This window comes from Pleurodeles waltl, chromosome 5, assembly GCF_031143425.1.
Source record: "Pleurodeles waltl isolate 20211129_DDA chromosome 5, aPleWal1.hap1.20221129, whole genome shotgun sequence".
NCBI classification, from domain to species: Eukaryota; Metazoa; Chordata; class Amphibia; order Caudata; family Salamandridae; genus Pleurodeles; species Pleurodeles waltl.
In genome coordinates this window covers 983201072-983206978 of record NC_090444.1, presented here as the reverse complement: position 1 = coordinate 983206978, position 5907 = coordinate 983201072, and the positions used below count along the sequence as shown (strand labels likewise).

General features: G+C 44.6%; 2 non-coding genes across 2 annotated transcripts; both read right to left on the bottom strand.

Moving 5' to 3' along the window:
* Nucleotides 1–541: 541 nt before the first annotated feature.
* On the bottom strand, nucleotides 542–613 carry TRNAD-GUC (transfer RNA aspartic acid (anticodon GUC)). Its single transcript has one exon. It is a non-coding gene; the product is annotated as a tRNA-Asp (tRNA).
* A 486-nt stretch (nucleotides 614–1099) lies between these two features.
* On the bottom strand, nucleotides 1100–1185 carry TRNAY-GUA (transfer RNA tyrosine (anticodon GUA)). The gene is given in 2 exon segments: nucleotides 1100–1135; nucleotides 1149–1185. It is a non-coding gene; the product is annotated as a tRNA-Tyr (tRNA).
* Nucleotides 1186–5907: the final 4722 nt, after the last annotated feature.

Genomic DNA, 5907 nt, shown 5'->3' with positions numbered 1-5907 from the left:
CCTCCGGTCTTGTAATAAAATTCATTGGTGATGTTTATTGCTTTTATTAATTATTGATAAATGTTTGTCATATGGTTATTGAATCTTGTGCATTGATTATTGAGTACATTGGTCACATCATAGCTAAGATACTCCATGCGAATCAAAAGGTTCATCCACCTGTACACCTCACCTTGTAAGTTTACTTATTAAGGACCAACGCGCTAACAGGGGTTATTTTGCCTGCAAAATACACGCCGTTCTATTTTAAAATGCACTTTAACACACTACAGTGTTTTCCCCTAATAACAGCCATTTCACCGTAATCTGTTTTTTCAAGAAAACGATCGGTAGTTTAAAGTTAAAAGTGACAAATACTTCTGAATTCTTAGATGTGTTTTTTATGGTCTTATATAGATTTGCAAACGTATACCACTGCACTACGAAATCGGTGGGTCCCTTAATGGTAACACTGGGTATCCCAAGATATTATGTTATAGACTGCATTTATATTGAGTAGGTGTTAGTTTAGGCAAATGTCTAGAAAAAAAAAAAATTCGATCTCCCCGTCGGGGAATTGAACCCCGGTCTCCCGCGTGACAGGCGGGGATACTGACCACTATACTAACGAGGAAGCTCTGTAGAAACAATGTCTCGATATCATCTTTTGCTGTCACATCCATGTTTGAAGTCAAGGTGCTTGTTAGTTGTATATTTTACCACACAAATACTCGCTAACAGGCTCAAAAGTAATACTCCCCTTCACACATTCAAAAGACCAAACACTACCACAAACCTAGGTTTCAGCCCGACTTCACAAAACACTTTATGCCCGTCAGCGCTCTTTAGCTCCAGGAAGCACACGTGTGGTTGCCAACGGAACGCACAGGGGCGGCGTCTTTTACGCAATGGTTGGCGTCGGTTTTTATGCCAAAGGCCTCTGAGACGCGGGTTGCCACGAGAGCTCCATACGGTGATTGAACACTTTTCAGCGTAAACCGTAGGAAGGAGCTGGAGTATGAGCAATTTAGAAGCCAGAGGAGTCATGAATAGCCAAAGTGCCCCGTGATCTGAAATGAGGATTTAAATAGGCAAAAAACAGGAGGCTGAGTAAAAAAAATCCTTCGAGCCGGATTCGAACCAGCGACCTAAGGATACCTGGCTTTATACTACAGTCCTCCGCTCTACCAACTGAGCTATCGAAGGATACAGATTCTATTTTTGACAACTGTCCTAATGAAAATGTCAGCCGTATATAGTTCTCAACTTCTAAGTCGTTTTTTTCGTTTTCCAAAACCTCAACAGCCCCATAAAGCTGCAAAGCCGGAAAAATATGTTTTTCTTTTGGAAAATACATAAACTTCCTAATGGATGATCAACTGGAAACACAAAATTGGATCACATATATCATATTTTCAGAACGGAAGTGCAGAGTCACTTCTAATAAAGATGAAAATGGGGCAACAATTCTAACTAAAACAAGCTCTTTTGCCTGGATGGCTCTAGGTCTGTCTGTATTGATGTTTTTTAGTATCAGATACGATATGCCTGGCTGTATATGATGGTCTTGGTTTTCATACTCGTCTGCACATGTGCATCCTTGTAAACCCAAAGAGATCACATAATACTTTCTTGGGAACAGTCACTATTTATGTTAAAATGTGTACTAATCAGAACATAAGGGGCAGGAATATGTGATTAGGGTCCTCCCCACTCAAAAGAATGCATTCACAACAAAAGGCCAAGCGTTGCCCTCATGCACAAACACGCATTGGCAAAGCCAATATGCCTCACTTATGAGTGAGCTATTGCTTTGTCAATATTTTAAGACATATTGTACAGCAGCGCGGGCTACTGTCCAACACGATTTAAAGTCAAGGAAAAAAGGTGTTATGAAACATCCGGCGCTGACCACTTCATGCTGCTTTTTTATGCAAAGCCATGTTGCACAGCAGCCCATACTGTTGTGCAATATGTTTAAAGAAGCAGGGCGTGGGGGGCACAAGTATGGGGGTGAGCAGCAGTAACAAAAAGGGGGAGGCATGAGTATGGGGAAAACAACGGAGGGGCAGAAGAGAAGGAAGTGAGCACCAGACAGAAGCATGGGGAGGGCAGAAGAAGAACCGGCATGTCAATCTCAATCGTAGCACATGCCGCATGCGGCCCCTAATTAAGTGGACTCAATCTGTGCTTGGTCCATGCTTCCCAGGAGGGAACAAAAGTGATACTTGGCCTGTGCTGGCAAATTAAGAGGCTGCAAAGAAAAGTGACACTTAAGCCAACAAATGGTAAGTAATGGGTGGCTTGCAAGCCGTTTACTGCGCTGTTGTGATCTCTCCCTACACAATATCTCAAAAACAGTGTAGGAAGTTCTTATCGTATATTTAAAACACCAAACAGAGAGAAAATAACTCATGGTGACCCAACTATGTCAAAGTTATTTGCCGAAAAAAACAATTGTTCCAAGGCTAGGTTCTAGGACCACTCTTTTAGGTATTGTGTTAGCCAAGCATTTTTTCAATTTTCCTTACAATATAGGAATATATTCCTTACTCAAGAGCTCCCTGAGGGGGCATATTTTTTCTTGCTCTCTCCCTTGTGCATTGCTCCGATCCCAAAAAGCTACCTGCCTCCCCATACCAGAGGTCTGGCAATTCTCATTTGCTGCTGGGTCACTCCCTTTACAAACAGGCGTTGACAAACCTAATAGGTCTCGTCTATGCAAGATATACTGGCTTTCTCAATGTTTTTTTAGCCATGTTGTATAGCAGCTTAGCTTCTATGCAGTATTGCTGAAATTGTAAAAAAAGGTTCTATGACAGTCAACACTGGCCGTGTCATAGCGCTTTTTTGGTTTACTTTCAACCAGGCAGCAAAGCAACCACACAGCTATAAAGCATGGCTTTCAAAACATTGACACACTAAATAGTAGAGCTATATGGCTTTGTCATTGTTTTCTTTGCCATGATGCACAACTGTGTTGCTGTTGTGCAGCATGGTTAAAAGTGAAAAGAAAGTGCCATAAAGTGGCCCTCGTTGAACGTGTCACAGCACTTTATTTTTCACTTTTAGCCAGGCTGCACAGCAGCTGTGCCGCTGTACAACATGGCTAAAAACCATTGACAAAGCCAGTAGATCTTGCATAGGTGAGACCTATTGGCTTTGCAAATCATTGTTGTATTGGCTGTTCAGGCATGTTGTCCTGCCTTAAATGAATGCATTAGTGGCTATTTCACAGCTGAAGTCAATCAGATAGCAGCTGGAAGTGCTAGTGAGCGACTGCTTGCAAACGTTTCAGAAAAGTGGATGGCACCTAAAGGCACCCTCTTTTGGGTACCATCCATTTTTTATTAGATGCTTTGTCTGCGCTTGTTCTGCAGTGCTGCAGGGAAGACAATCATTAGCATAGTCACTCAATCAATTATCATATTTGTATAGTGCACTAATCACCGGTGAGGGCATCAAGGCGCTGTAGTAGCTACTTTTGTCTCAGTTGAACAGCTAAGTCTTGAGATCTCTTCTGAACTTCTAGATTGATGGGGGATGACCTTAGGTAGTCAGGGAGACTGCTCCATGCCTTTGCAGCTAGGAATGTGAAAAAGCGAACGCTGTAAGTGCTGCTGCAAATTCGTGGAGTGGTCGCCATGGTGAGCGATGCAGAATGAAGGAGTCTGGAGGGGTGGTGAAAGTCCAACCGATGGTTGAGATAGACTGGTCCTAGATAGTGGAGGGATTTGTATGCAAATGTCAGGAGCTTGAATTGACAGTTTGTGTACAGGGAGCTATTGAAGGTTTCTTAAGTAGGGGGTGATATGCTTTCATTTTAGGACATCTGGGATGAGTCTGGTGGCTGAGTACTGAATGATTTGTAGTTTTTTTGTTAGCACAGTCGAGAACCTGGATTAGAGTGTGTTACCGTTGTCTTGTTGGCTAGTTATGAGGGCTTGTGTGATGGTACGTCTGGTTTCATGAGGAATCCATTTAAAGACCTTGCAGAGCATGTAGAGGATGAGGAAACAGGTGGAGGAGATTGAGCTGACCTAGTATTCATGTTGAGGTTGTTGTCTATGATGATTCCTAGGTTTCTGGCATGGTTCGTGGGGTGGGGTAGGCTCAGCTGGCTCCCAAGAGTCGTCCCAAGGTGAGGTGGTGTTACCAAACAGTAGTACCTCTGTCTTGTTGGTGTTGAGTTTGAGGCATCTGTCCTTCATCTGTTTTGTAATGCTGTTCATGCAGTTGTGGAAGTTAGATCTTGTCGTGGAGATGTTCTTGGAGAGCGAGAGGATGAACTGTGTGCCGTCTGTATAGAAGATTAGGTTGAATCTGTGGTTTCTGACGATGTCAGCCAGAGGGGTCATGTAGTTGTTGAAGAGTGTGGGACTGAGTGATGATCCTTGGGGGACGCCGCAGATGATATCCTTGGGTTTTGAGGTGAAGGGTGTGAGGTGGACCCTCTGAGGTCTGCCTGAGATAAAAGAGGCAATCTATTTAAAGGGCTTTTCCTCTGATTTCGATTTGCTGGAGCCTTGTGAACAGAGTGTGCTGGGAGACTGTAGAAGGCTGCAGAGAGGTTGAGTAGGATGAGGGCAGCTGAGTTTCCAGGTCTAGGAGGAGTCTGATATCGTTCGTGGCTATGATGAGAGCAGACTCTATGCTGTGGTTAGAGTAGAAGCCAGACTATGACATGTCCAGGAGATTGTTGTCTTCTAGGTAGGCCATAAGCTGTTGGTTTATGGCTTTTTCAAGTACTTTTGCTGGGAACAGAGGCAGTGTGATAGGCCGGAAGTGTTTGAGTTCATTGGGATCGGAGGATGTTTTTTTGAACAGAAGTTTTACTCCAGCATATTTCCAGTGTTCTGGGTAGGTGGCTGAACTTATAGAGGAGTTGAGGATGTTGGTGAGTATGCTGGTGATGGTGCTGATGCCTAGGTTGAACATATGGTGAGGGCAAGGGTCCGTGGGGGATCTGGAGTGGATGGATCTCATTTGGTCAGCTGTGTCCTGCATGGTTATAAATTTCTAGTTGGTAATAGTGTAGTTAGTAGAGGGGTGCAGGGGGCTCAGCGAGCTGTTGTTTCCCGAGGGGCAGACAAGATTAATGGTGTTGGCGACGGAGAGTTCGGGAGCAAAGTTTTTGTAGATGTTGGCTATTTTATCAACAAGTTGGCGAGGGAGTCACATAGGCTCTGTGTAGGGGTGGTGCAGTTATCCGATGCCGATGTGTTGGAGAATTCGTTGATGATCTTGTAAAGCTCTTTGCTGCGGTTAGAGCTGGCTTGAATGCGGGTGGCAAGGGCTTGTTTCCTGGCGTTACTGATGCTTTTGTGGTAAAGGCTGAGTTTGTTCTTGAAATCGGATTGGTCGATGGAGTCCTTTGAGAAGCGCCATCTTTTTTTGAGTTGCTTGCTCTTGCATTTTGTGGTTCTAGGTTCTGGTGAGGACCAGCTGGCTTTCTTGGCTTGGTTGTTGGGTTTGCTCAGTTTGGTGGGGGCAACAGTGTCTACGCTGTTTGAGATCCATGTGTTGAAGTTTCTGACTGCGGTGTCCGTGTCTGTTGGATGTCTGGGCAGTGGGTGTTGAGGGCGTCACATCATTGGGTTTTGGAAACCTTGCCACAGCTTGGATGGGAAGTGCAGGCAAACCTGGCTGTGTTGTGGTGGGCTGGTGCAACGGCGAATTGTACAATGGAGTGGTCAGTCCCGGTGAGCGTCAAGGTGTGGTCGAAGGAGACTATGCTGCTGGAAGTGAAGATGGGGTCCAGTGAGTGACCGGCGATGTGTGTGGTATCAGTGACAATTTGGTTGAGTCTGATTGTGTTCATGCTGTTCAGGAGATTGGTGGTGTTGGCGTCACTGCGGTCGTCGAGATGGAAGTTCATGTCTTTGAGGAAAATGTAGTGTTTGGTGTCGATAGCTTGTGTTGCGATCA